This window comes from Moschus berezovskii, chromosome 8 (genome assembly GCF_049115385.1).
Source record: "Moschus berezovskii isolate FMDL1 chromosome 8, NW_MosBer_1.0, whole genome shotgun sequence".
NCBI lineage: Eukaryota > Metazoa > Chordata > Mammalia > Artiodactyla > Moschidae > Moschus > Moschus berezovskii.
In genome coordinates, this window is record NC_142467.1 from 69,243,946 (window position 1) to 69,258,019 (window position 14,074).

Sequence of the window (14,074 nt, forward strand, 5' to 3'; positions counted from 1 at the left end):
ATCCCCTCTGAGCTGGGGAAGGAGACCTCTCTGCAAAGTTTGTGTGCTGGTTACAACTGCTTTGGAGGTAAGCGGTAAGTGTGTGTTTGAGATGTAAATAGGATGAGCTTTGGCAGGGCTTATGTCCCACAGAGACACACACTCCTGTTTAGGCAAACGGCCACGGGGACGGGACCAGAAACAATCATGCTGCTCCCACGAGGGACAATTAAATCCATGAACTTCTCCCCACACCGGCAACTGTGCGGCCCAGTACAGAGGGAGGAGGCCTCTGGCCTGTGAGGTGAGGGGTGAGTGGCAGCTAGTGACCACGGGGAGAGGCAGTATAGCTTCATGCTTTGAATCTGCAGCCATTTTCACTCCATTACAAGGGTTAGTTCACCTCGTCACCGTCACAGGCTCAGGCTGCAGCTGTCAGAGTCCCCGTGTCACAGAGGGTGAAGCTGAGGTGCAGGGGGCAGTGTGCCGGAACACCTGAGTGGGACACGGAAGAGTGACTCCAGGACCACGTCTGGGACGAGCAGTGTCGACAGGCTGATCGTTTTCGCTCTGTCACCTTTCCTTGTACAGATGTCAGAAGCCAGTGAGTAACAGCAGTCAAAACTTTTTTGGTGGCTGCCCTGTCACCCTACCCATCTAGACCCCTCGCACCTTCTCTGCCCCAAGGGTCAACCTAGTCATGGGAGAGCACAGGGCAGGGCAGGGCAGGGCGTTGCCACAGGTGTTTCTGAGGCCTCACCAGGGCCCCTGGCCAGCCTGCAGGCTTCCCCTGGAACCTGAGAGGGCAGCGGGCTGACTAAGAGAAGGCAGGTGGTCCAGCCTAATAGGGCCAGCCATGCCATGCTCACCACATGACCCCCCGAGCGGTAGCTGCCTGACTGGGTCCAGTCCGTAGTGGCCACTCAGCACCTTTGGGCTCCTGGGAGCAAAGTGCAGTTCTGCTGGAGGGCCTGCCCTCCTCCTCCCACTCTTCTGACTGTGTGATGTGATGCTGGAGATGCAGCAGCCCCCTGGCACCAGGATGCTAAGGAAGACACAAGATGCTGAGGAGGAGATAAGCAGCTTGCTTCCTGGTGTTACCTCTGGGCCTCGTGGCAGGTGTATGGGGCCTTTTGTGTCTGGATTGTGTTACCTGGATTGTGGAGCAGCAACAAGACACTTGCCCCCTCGTGGTCCCAGGGAGAATGAAGCTCTGCCTGGCATCCAGGTCCGAGCTGGTGCTGGGAGGCCCTTGTCCTATCCTGAACCACTGGAGCGGCCCATGTGGGTCCATCCTCTCTGGCCCACTGAACCCTACTCCACACCTGTCTAGAGAGCTCTCCCAGGCCGCCGTGATGGGAATTTGTGGTGAAAACTCAACAGAAAGTTTGTGAAGGCATCTGGGACCTTCCTTCACCAAGGGCATAACATTGCCAGGTACACTGAGGTGATGCATGTGATGGGGAGGCCATTTCAGATGGTGATATGTACTGAGAAGGACACAGGGCACGGGGTGCAAGAGGCTGACAGGCAATGAGTCCAGAGGGTCACCTTCTTGGAGGAGAGGAGATGCTCAGATGGAACCGTGTCCTTGGGCTGGAGCTCCTGGAGGGCCGGCCAACGGGGTGAGGCTCGGGGCGGTGGCCACAGGAGGGATGCATTTGACCCCTGTTAGAGTTTCTGCTCCTGGACTGGAGTTATTGTCTGTCTCCTCATGGCTGGCCTGGTGTCTGGAACACGACCTGGTCAGAGGCAGGTTCTAAACAAATATCCTTTGAATGAATGGACAGTCTGAGTGTGGAGCTGCACAGGACAGACAACATTAGGCTTCTGAGTAGGGGTTCAGTAGATTAGGAGGCAGAGATGGGAGAGAGGCATACAGGGTTTCTAAGCCTGACCTCCCAGCTCCCACAGGGCTCAGCTCCACCCAAGCCCGTCTGTTCTCCCAGACACTCTGTTTTTTTATGGTGAACTCCCTCTGGCCTTCACTCACCTGTGTGTCCTGCCCTGAATGTCTTAAAAAGCAGCTCCAAGTCTGTTCCCACTACCTGTGCCTGAAACCTCTTTATTCTTAAGCCAGGGGATCCCCAGGGCTCTGGCCAGAGATGGGGCCCCTTTCCTGCCTGGGGACGGCTGGATCTTGTCTGAGCTGTGGACTCTGCTTTCTTCACTCGTCAGCTTGTTTGGGTCACTGCTGCTGCTGCTGCTGCTAAGTCATTTCAGTCGTGTCCGACTTTGTGTGACCCCAGAGATGGCAGCGTACCAGACTCCTCTGTCCCTGGGATTCTCCAGGCAAGAACACTTGAGTGAGTTGCCATTTCCTTCTCCAATGCATGAGAGTGAAAAGTGAAAGTGAAGTCGCTCAGTCGTGTCCGACTCTTCGCAACCCCATGGACTACAGCCTACCAGGCTCCTCTGTCCGTGGGATTTTCCAGGCAAGAGTACTGGAGTGGGTCACTGCCTGGCCCAGAATTGGGAGCGTTCATGGGTCAGTGTGTCCCCACTGATTCTAGCAATCTGCCAGGCTGAGTACTGTTGGCTTGCATTGTGACACTGCTGCTTACCAGTGACACAGGGGCCGCCATAGAGCATAGCTCATGGGATATATGCTGGCCTCAGCTGGACTTCGCAGTCAGGCTGAGAGCTAGAGAGTTGGTGGTGTTGGTGACTGTGTATTTCATGTTTGGAGTCATGTCTGATTAGTTCTGCCCCCTTTTTTTTTTTGATTGGGTTTTTGTTGTTGTTGCTGAGTTGTATAAGCTGTTTGTGTGTTTTGGAAATTAAGTCCTTATTGGTCACATCATTTGGAAATATTTTCTCCCATTCTGGAAGTTGTCTTTTTCATCTTGTTTATGGTTTCCTCTGCTTTATGGTACAAAAGATTGTAAGTTTGATTAGGTCCCCTTTGTTTATTTTTGTTTTTATTTCTCTTGCCTTGGGAGACTGACCAAAGTAACCATTGGTATGATTTATGTCAGAGAATGTTTTGCCTGTGTTCTCTTCTAGGGGTTTTACCATGTCATGTCCTATGTCTTTATCGCTCGTGCCTCTTCTGATTGGCTGGTGTGTCTGTGCCTCGCTGGGGAGGACAAGCGTAGATTTGGTTGCAGCACTGGTGGGCCCCTGCTGATCCCTGACCTGTGGGTCCAGCCCGGCAGTGGGCATGCTGGTGGTCTCCTTGCGCTAGGTTATGTGACATGGCACCGGGTGGTCTTGGCTGAAGGTATCGTCCATGGCCGAGTTGTCTGTGTTGTCAGCTTCATTATTGCCATCTGCATCCGATGCTGGGACTTGCATCACAAAGGTTCCTGTGGGGACCAAGGGGAGGGGAGTTGATAGTTTCAGCCAACGTGACAAAGCAAACTAACATAAAATCCAGGGATAAATGTATCCTCTTGTAGTCCACTCACGATGGAGATGATTAAATGACATCAAGTGATACAAGTTCAAATACTTCACCACAGTATTATAATGATTTCCACATGGTTTGTTTACTCTTCCAGAAATCTTTAGGGCATCCTTTGATGTGAGTGTCACTTTGGGGGAACAGGTTCCCCTTGAAGTGATTAACTTCAGGGACTAGGAAACTGTTAAGTGCTGAAGGGGAGGGTGATGTTCCACACTCCCACCTTCCCATCATGCTCTGATCCCAGGCCCCTTCTGTCCTCCCTTCTCCCCCACCCTGGTCCGGGGAGTCCTGTCTGGACAATGGCCAGAGGGTGGGAGATAGGCCAAGCACACGAACCAGAGGGAGAGAAGTGGTTGGTGGGGGCTGGGCTGAGGGGTCAGGGAGCTGTGTCCTGGTGGTTAGAGCCAAGCTTCTCATGTTTGGTCCATGATGGGTCTGAGACGGCTTTGGCCTCACGTGGGTGATCAGAACACAGCTTGTCTGCCCACTGAGCAGCGTGGGGGCAGAAGAGGCAGCATTACTGGCTGCTGGTTGCAGGCCTGGAGGGGAAGGAGAATACCCTCTCCTGGCTTCCTTTCCTTTGAAACACCTGGTACCTTTCAGTCCCAGGTGTAGGTCGGAGAACTGGGTATATGGCCATGGCACCAACAGAAGCTTCCCAAGAAGCTGCGGCTCAGGGGTCCCTGAGTCTGTGAGCAGGATGGTGCCCCAGGAGGAAGAGTTTGGGCCTGGAATTGGAGGGGCCAGTCAGATTCCTGTTTTTAGGGGCAGAAGTTGGGAGTTGAAAGGACAACTGGCAGCTGAGCAGGGAGGTGTTGGGAGCAGCCATGGGGAGGAGGGCCTGAGAGCAGGAGTGATGCAGCAGGGGTGGGGCTGCCGATGGGTGACCCCTGTCAGTGGGTGACCCTGGACAGAGGATAGCGGCAACCCCACAATCCCAGAAAGGCCCCCTTGCTGTGAGATGCTGCCTCCCCCTCTCCCCTGGCCCTGTGCCAGTCCCAACGCTCTGGACCAGGGTTTCTACTGCTTGAAACCACAAAAGCCCTTTGCAGTCCTGGTGCTGCCCCTGCCCATCTCAAGGGGAACGTTCAGTGCAGTAAGATTTTCTTTGATATTCATACTTTAGTTCCCCAGAGCCTCAGGAAGGAGAAGAATATCTACCTTATAGCAGCCATCAGACTGTAGCCACCCCCACAGAGAACCCTTAGGAAACTCAGGAGAGAGAATACCTGCCCTCTGAGTCATCAGATTGTAGCCACTCCCCATGGTGAGCCCTGAAGAAACTCTGGAAGGAGAATACCTGCCCTCTAGAGCCATCAGCGGAGAAGGCAATGGCAGCCCACTCCAGTACTCTTGCCTGGAGCATCCCACGGATGGAGGAGCCTGGTAGGCTGCAGTCCATGGGGTTGCAAAGAGTTGGATACGACTGAGTGACTTCACTTTCACTTTTCACTTCCATGCACTGGAGAAGGAAATGGCAAGCCACTCCAGTGTTCTTGCCTGGAGAATCCCAGGGATGGCAGAGCCTGGTGGGCTGCCGTCTATGGGGTCGCACAGAGTTGGAGACAACTGAAGTGACTTAGCAGCAGCAGCAGAGCCATCAGACTGCAGCCACTCCCTAAAGTGAGCCCTGTAGAAACTCAGGAAGGACAAGAATACCTGCAGACTAGCAGCCAGCAGACTGCAGCCACTCCCTATGGTGAGCCTTGAGGAAACTCAGGAAGGAGAATACAGGATACTGGCCCCAGATGGTGAGGGGCATATCAAAGGGAATGATTTCAATGAGATGACTCTTGCATCTTCCCATACATAGAAAAGTGCTAAATTCCTTAACTTCAGATGCTGCTTCCTTGGTTTGAAGTCCTAAAAGATTCTCACTGAATAGAACATAACTCTCAACACTTAGGTTATAAATGTTTTTTATATGTGGACATTTAAAAATGTCTACAGATGTGAAGTAGACACTTTCCAAAGAACAACAAAGGAGGACAAATCTCAGCATTTGGAACACTGGTACCGATGGTGGACACTCCCCAAAAGATGCAACTGATGAAACAATTAGGACAATCATCACCACCTTTCCTGTAAAATTGTGGAATGGACACTGACTGTGGGTAATTGTTACAGGGAAGAACAAAATCTGACTCCATGTTGGATTGTTTACTTTAACCTTTGCTTCTCGTTGGTTTGTTTACTACAAGGATACTGTCCCTACATCATGGCCTGCCTTGGGGAACCCTGCCCCTTTGCCTTTGTCCACCAGTGGATGGCTACAGGAATGAAGAAATTAACACATCCCCTCCTGAGGCTGGCTGTTCCAGGAGATATTTGCAAGATTAATGGCCTTTTTCCTTTATTTCCTCACCTCTCCAGCTCTGTGTTATATAAAAGACACTAGCATCCAGACCCTGACAAGGTGGTTACTTTGAGATGTTAGTCTGCCATCTTTTTGAATAAAGTCATATTTTCTGCCTCAGAACCCCACCTCTGCTTTATTGCCCTGATGTCCAGCAAGCAGAGTGAGCCTGGACTTGGTAACAATCCCACATGCCTTGCAGTCAAAAAATGAAAACATAAAACAGAAGCAATATTGTAACAAATTCAATAAAGACTTTGAAAATGGACCATATCAAAGAAATCTGAAATCAGAAACCAAAAAAAACCTCAGTGGTTGTCTGAAATATTTAGTAAAGGAGATGGTGCCCTTCCTGCCAGTACCCCCTGAAGCCACACAGGGGACACAACCTAGGGCGTCTCTTCTGTCATCCAGGGCAGTGTCGCAGCAGCCACCCTGTCTCCCTGCCCATGATAAACACACCGTAATGAGGGTCGTCAGCCCCTGGGCCAGTGATACTGTGAACACATGGACAGCCTTGTCCTTGTGAGATTTGATGTGAAGACAACACAGAATGAGAACCAGCCAAGAAGGATCGGTCAGGAGTAAACCCCTCTTCACAAGGACCCTGTGAGACTCAAGCACTCGCTCTGCTCACCCTGCACTGACTTTTGGGAACTGTCATTCTCTGGACAGGAAGTGGGAAGGATAATCCCATCTCTCTTCTACCTCTTGAGACCCACGTGGGCATCGGGGGCAGCAGCACCTCCTCCTGGGGCCCGAAGAGGGTGTCCTGAAGGGACAGGGCCTACAGTCCAGTGAGGCCGGCTCTTGCCCACAGTGCACTGACCTGCCACAGGGTCTTGGGTTCCCTTGCATCCAGCTCACCAATCACCGACCCTAGCTTGAGGTAACTTGGGAGCCCCTAGCTGGCAGGAATGCAGGAGTAGAAAGCTGCACACTCAGCGAAAAGGAGGAGAAGCAGATGGGGCAGGGATCCCACACCGAGTGTCCAAGACCCCTCTGGTCCCCTGAGAACACCCAGCCCTGCTTGCCAAGGTCTTTCTTCTCTTTAGTATGTATCTTTGTGGCTAATGTTACCAAACACCTTCCTCTGGAAGAGAAGGGTCGGTGATTACGGGAGGGGTGAAGATGACGATGTGCTGTATCCCTAAACCCAGGAAGCTCGAGAACTAACTTCCCTGAGCCCTGAACACACTCCATGTTAAATTTGCACCAACCTAGGCCAAGATCCAGACAGATTCTCTTGGAAGACACTTTACATGTCCAACAAGAGGTTTGTTAACCCACAAGCCTGACCTGGAGACGTAGGATGTGTTGTAACCACGGAAGCCACAGGGAAGGTGTTTGAGAGGCTTCTTCCTGGGTGTCTTTCTGGAGGCCTCCTTAAGTTACTGGACCTGGAGGGGGAGCACTCACGCTTCTCTCCTCACTGCAGGCTGGACGGCACCCGCAGCCTCACAGCCCTCGCTCCTCTGCCTCTCTCTGAGTTAAATGGAAACCTCGCAGTCATGAGGCCAAAGCACCGTTTTCCTGGTGAGAACAGAGGCCTGAGGGAAGGTAAGGTGGAGGCTCAAAGCTTTTGTAGAAAAAAAAAAACACGCACATGCGTTCCTGTGTGTGGTGGCCAGATGCTGTAGTAATTGGTGTTCCCTACACACTTACAGGTGGATTTTAGTTTCTGTATCTTCTAAACTTTTTTTTTAAACAGCTGCATATTGTGAGAAAATTGTTGCTGTCAACCACAAGAACTTACAAAATAAGATCTTTAAGTTTATCAGAATGTTATAGGAGCTTTCTCTGAGTTACGGATGAAATTTTAAGTATTTATTTAATCGGCTGTGGTGGGTCTTAGTTGTGGCACTCAGGATCTTCAGTTGCTGCAGGTGGGATCTAGTTCCCTGACCAGGGATTGAACCCAGGCCCCCTGCCTTGGGAGCCCAGAGTCTCAGCCACTGGACCACCAGAGAATGCTGCAAGCTCCTATTTTGTTGGTTTCTGTTTTTAAAAGATTTATTTATTTTTGTCTGTCCTGGCTCTTTGTTGCTGCGTGGGCTTTACTCTAGTTGTGGCAAGTGGGGGTTGCTCTCTAGTTGCTGAGTTGCTGTGCTTGAACTTCTCATTGCAGTGGCTTCTCTTCTTGTGGAGCACAGGCTCTAGGGCACTTGGGCTTCAGTAGCTGTACACAGGCTTAGTTGCTCCACAGCATGTGGACTCTTCCCAGATTAGGGATTGAACCCACGTCTCCTGTGTTGACAGGTGAATTCTTAACCATTGCACCACCAAGGAAGTCTTCCCCCTCACTGCTGCTGGCAAACCTCCTATTTTAATAAAGGACTAAAAACAGCCTGCTTAGTAAGTTTTCAGGGGTCTGAGCTTTGAGATCAGCGTCTGTGATGTCCTAATCCCAAAGGCAGCCCGGGTTCAGATACTAGCAGGGCTCATAGGACTGGCGACCAGGGCGGGGTATGGCAGCTGAAGACAGGCTTATCCTCTGGTGCTCCCCCTTCACCTGCTCAGCTAGGGTCCCCGAGCCATGGCAGCCAAGCAGAGCAGCGAGCAGGTGGGGCTGGTCCAGCTGCGGGGCCGCTGTGGTGAGAGTGGAGTGTGCGGTGGAGGCAGCTGGCCGTCCTGTCACCGTGACTGCTGTATGTCACACCGTGTCACCGTGTCCTGTATGCAGGGCAGTCCTGGTGTCAGGTGGAGGCCTGGCTGGCGTTGTGGGGACAGGATGGGGCCTCAGACAGCTCACATCCTCACACCCCCATTCCCAGCTCCTCTTCAAATCGTGGCTCGTGGCTGCTGACAGCTCCCCTGGACTGGGAGGGTGTGTACACCACCAGCCCCCTTGCTCGGGGTGAGGTGAGACCCCGGGTGATGGGGGATTTGGGGCTGTTGTGGGCTGGCCCAGGAGTGAGCTTTTTGAGGGGAGGGGAGAGTAGGGGAGGGGAGGGGAGGAAGAGGCATTAAACTACTCAGCCTTCCAGGGGATTCCAGGCCCAGCTCTGGAGGGAGGTGCAGGTGAGAAGCCCCTGCAAGTTTCTGGGACCTCCTTCCCACCGTATTTCAGTTGAAGCCCCTCTGTCTGCATCACCCCTATCTTTTCCTCCCGTGGCGCCTGCCGAAAGCCACAGAAGATGGAGAGTTTGTGCTGCTTTCCTTCCTTTAGGGAAACGAAGCCACAGACAAACATTTCTTTAAGAAAGCATGAAAGAAATGAGAATAGTGGGCGGTTATTATTGACAGATTCATGTAGAGATGCTTCACAAGCCTAGCACAGGGAAGGGACTGAGAACTGGTTGCCCCCGGTCCTGGGGCATGCCTCCCCTTGCCATGGCCCACACTCTCCTTGGTGTCTTCTGGTGACCAGGCAGACTTCAGCCTCCTGAACACATCCTGGAAGGAGCAGGACAGAGCAGGGGTCATTCACGGAGGGGAAGGTGTGGGCAGCTCTAAGAAACACCGTTGCCTCCTCTCTCTGTTGGAACTCAGTTCTGGGTCTAAGCAAGCATGGCTTCCTGGCATGGTCACCACCCTCACTCACCTGGGGGGTGTTTTGTGTCCACCTCGTCCCCACATGCAGCCTGCTCAGCTCCACTGCTGGGGCCCTGAGGCCCGTGCTGTGCGTCTGCTCTGCTCTTAGCGCACTGTGTGGTCCATTAGACTTGACTCATGAAAGTTAAGTGTTAAGGATGAAATATTCCATAGTTAAGAATTTCAAGGGGGCGACAGCATGAACTGAAGCACGTGGGCTCAGGTGCAGGGACCATGCATTAGAGAAGCCGCTGTGTGGGCTTCAAGGACACTCCATGTGGGGGGTGGGGTGGGGGGTGGGCAGGGAGGTTCTGAGACACTTGGCTTATCCGGTTCCTGCACACGCGGCTCCAGGCTCCATTCCTGTGGCACTGCCTGCCTGTGTGGAGGGGCTCTGGGACTGCCCAGCTCAGCAGGAACGGCTGAGAAGGGAGTGGGAAGGGAGGTCACCCTCCCTTAGCATCCCTGACCTACACCTCCTCATCAGGACAGCTGAATGCCTGAACGGCCCCTTCCTTGTCTAGCTCTGAAGACCTGGAAGATGTGGACGCTGAAAGACATGCAGGATGTAACAAAGAACAACAAAAGCAGGGCTTGCATTCTCAGCCAGATTCTGTCTGTACTTATGCATCAGACCAAAACACTGGTGCTCCCGGCCTGTATCACAGATTAAAATAGAGGCACAGAGAGGCTGAGCACCTTGCCCCAGGTCACACAGCTGGTGAGGGCAAGGCTGAGTTGGCCCACTGTGGTTGAATCTGGAGTCCAGATGCTGTGATGACCCTGAGGGAGGAGCAAAGACTGAGTCAAGGAGATCAGATGGCCCAGACTGAGCCAGGCACACATGTATGCACACATGCATGCATGCATACACGCATGTCCATGTGGCCTTCACTTTTGAGGCTACAGAAGTCAGAGGAAACTAGAGGGGAACCAGGAGAGGCCAAAGAAGAGTGTAGGTCTATTAGGAGGAAAGACCACACTTCCCAGGACACCAGGGAATTCCTTTCCCTGATGAGTCTGTCTCAAACCCGAGATTCCTCTCCGTGAACCCAGGAACTGACTGTCCAGTGACCTAGTGTCCAGTCTGAGTTGACTCCAGACTTATGCCTTCCTGGGGGTTCAGCTTCCACTAGACCCCAGTGCTCTCAGTAATAATGGGGGAATGAGGTGTGTAGACTGGGCTTCATATTTGTTTGGAAACAAAATTTATTAGAAGAGGAGTTCAAACAACCATGAAGGGAACTGGCATGAACATCTCCAGAACACTAAAGAAACCCTCTGCTGTTTATCTACCTCCTCTCATGTCATGAAAGTGGTAAGTCTGTTTAATCAATTAGTTCTGTGCTCATCATACTCTTTTTTTTTAAAAAAATTATTTATTTATTTGGCTGTGCTAGGTGTTAATTGCAGCATGTGGGACTAGTTCTATTGAACATGGGTCTTTGCATTGGGAGCATGGAGTCTTAGCCATGAGAACCACCAGGGAAGTCTCTCATCACACTCTCGGGGAGTGTGATGGGTCATAGACCTCCTCTGAGGCCCCGTCAGAGCTGAGGTATGTGGTGGCTATAGTAATCCTCCTGTGGCTAAGACGTGGTTTATTGGTAATGATTCACTCACCCTCCCTAAAAGCACAGGGCTTCTCCCCTGTGTGTGTCCTCTGGTGTGTGATGAGATGTGACTTCTGACTGAAGCTTTGCCCACACTCTGCAAACATAGGGCTTCTCCCCTGTGATGCTTGTTAAGGTGTGAATTCACACTGAAGCTTCGCTCACACTCCCTGCAAACAAGGCTTCTGCCCTGTGTGTGATGAGAGTTAGTTTCTTACTGAAGCTTTGCCCACACTCCCTGAAAACACAGGGCTTCTCCCTTATGTGTATCCTCTGGTGTGTGATGACAGTTGACTTCCGACTGAAGCTTCGCCAACACTCCCTGCAGACATAGGGCTTCTCCCCTGTGTGTGTCCTCTGGTGCTTAATGAGACTTGACTTCTCGCTGAAGCTTCACTCATATTCTCTGCAAACATAGGGTTTCTCCCCTGTGTGTGTCCTCTGGTGTGTGATGAGACTTGATCTATCCTTAGAGCCTTGCCCACAGTCTCCATACTTGACTCATAATTCTTGAGACTCCTTCCCCCGTGAATAATTTGCCTGTGTCCCCTGCACTCACTTCCTTGCCTGTGCTGGGCTCTTCCCTCTTTATCTTGTGCACCCTGGAACCTCCCTCCGCCCCACCCCCCCCGCCATTTGTCCTCTGGATGAGTAGGAAGAGGCCCTTGAAATCCTCCTCAGCCTTATGCTTTTCAGCAAAGGTTGGGGCTTTTCCTTGGACTCTCGATTCTCAGGTTTGTCACTCCAGCTGTGTGGATCAGAATATTGCTACTGCTGACTTTGATTGCCTGGGCAGGGATCCTCTGGTTGGATCTTGCAGATGTTTTCAGGAGGATCTGAGAGGGATGACTACATTTGACATGTTGGCTCAGGAATTTCTGACTGGAGAAGGCCAGAGAGCAGGAGGTACATGGGTGGATCTTGGGCTTTGGTTCTGCTGAAAGAGGAAGCTTTTGGTTAGATAGCTGGTTTGTTATGGTAAGGCCTGCCCCACTAATCATCTACTGTTGACACTGCAAGATCTGTCTCCCATCAAGTGTGTCTGGTTGGATCTCATTGCAGTCCAAGGGACTCTCAAGAGTCTTCTCCAACATCACAGTTCAAAAGCATCAATTCTTCTGTGCTCAGCTTTCTTTATAGTCCAACTCTCACATCCATATATGACTATGGGAAACACCATGGTTTTGAATAGACAACATTTGTTGGCAAAGTAATATCTCTGCTTTTAAATATGCTGTCTAGGTTGGTCATAACTTTTCTTCCAAGGAGCAAGCGTCTTTTAATTTCATGGCTGCAGTCAGCATCTGCAGTGATTTTGGAGCCCCCAAGAAATAAAGTCAGTCACTGTTTCCCCATCTATATGCCATGAAGTGGTGGGACCAGATGCCATGATTTTAGTTTTCTGAATGTTGAGTTTTAAGCCAACTTTTTTACTCTCCTCTTTCACTTTCATCAAGAGGCTCTTTAGTTCTTCTTCGCTTTCTGCCATAAGGGTGGTGTCATCTGCATATCTGAAGTTATTGATATTTCTCCCGGCAATCTTGATTCCAGCTTGTGCTTCATCCACAGCATTTCTCATGATGTACTCTGCATAGAAGTTAAATAAGCAGGGTGACAATATACAGCCTTGATGTACCCCTTTCTTAATTTGGAACCAGTCTGTTGTTCCATGTCCAATTCTAACTATTACTTCTTGACATGCATACAGATTTCTGAGGAGGAAGGTGGTCTGGTAGTTCCATCTCTGGAAGAATTTTCCACAGTTTGTTATGATCCACACAATCAAAGGCTTTGGCATAGTCAATAAAGCAGAAGTAGATGTTTTTCTGGAACTCTCTTGCTTTTTTGATGATCCAACGGTTGTTGGCAGTTTGATCTCTGGTTCCTCTGCCTTTCTAAATCCAGCTTGAATATCTGGAAGTTCATGGTTCACGTACTGTTGAAGCCTGGCTTGGAGAATTTTGAGCATTACTTTGCTAGCATGTGAGATGAGTGCAGTAGTTTGAGCATTCTTTGGCATTGCCTTTCTTTGGGATTAGAAAATTGACCTTTTCCAGTCCTGTGGCCACTGCTGCATTTTCCAAATTTGCTGGCATATTGAGTGCAGCACTTTTACAGCATCATCTTTTAGGATTTGAAATAGCTCAACTGGAATTCCATCACCTCCACTAGCTTTGTTTGTAGTGATGCTTCCTAAAGCCCACTTGACTTTGCATTCCCAGATGTCTGGCTCTAGGTGAGTGATCACACCATCATGATTATCTGTGTCATGAAGGTCTTTTTTGTATAGTTCTTCTGTGTATTCTTGCCACCTCTTCTTAATATCTTCTGCTTCTGTTAAGTCCATACCATTTTTGTCCTTTATTGTGCCCATCTTTGCATGAAATGTTCCCTTGGTATCTCTAATTTTCTTGAAGAGATCTCTAGTCTTTCCCATTCTATTGTCTTCCTCTATTTCTTTGCATTGATCACTGAGGAAGGCTTTCTTATCTCTCCTTGCTATTCTTTGGAATTCTGCATTCAAATGGGTGTATCTTTCCTTTTCTCCTTTGGCTTTCGCTTTTCTTCTTTTCATAGCTATTTGTAAGGCCTCCTCAGACAACCATTTTGGCTTTTTGCATTTTTGTTTTTTGGGGATGGTTGATCATTACCTCCTTTCCAATGTCATGAACTTCCATCCATAGTTCTTCAGACACTCTATCAGATCTAATCCCTTGAATCTACTTGTCACTTCCACTGTATAATTGTAAGGGATTTGATTTAGGTCATACCTGAATGGTCTAGTGGGTTTTGCCTACTTTCTTCAATTTAAGTCTGAATTTGGCAATAAGGGGTTCATGATCTGAGCCACAGTCAGCTCCTGGACTTGTTTGTGCTGACTGTATAGAGCTTCTCCATCTTTGGTTGCAAAGAATAGAATCAATCTGATTTTGGTATTGACCATCTGGTGATGTCCATGTGTAGATTTCGGTATTGACCATCTGGTGACGTCCATGTGGGTCTGGTAAGATTTTTCTATTTTTAGTTCTAATCCTGTTATCTTAAAAATATATATTGTGGTAGCGTGGGTCTGGTAATATTTTTACAGACTTGAGACATTCTTTTGATTTATTGTTAATAACCAATTGAAAAGTATATAGCTCCCTTGCTAAGACTAGCAAGGGGGCACTCTCCATCCCCCTT

At 50.1% G+C, this 14,074-nt stretch overlaps 1 pseudogene; it reads right to left on the bottom strand.

Moving 5' to 3' along the window:
* Positions 1 to 14,074, bottom strand: part of LOC129558924 (histone-lysine N-methyltransferase PRDM9-like) — a 31,146-nt pseudogene that overhangs the window by 2,690 nt on the left and 14,382 nt on the right.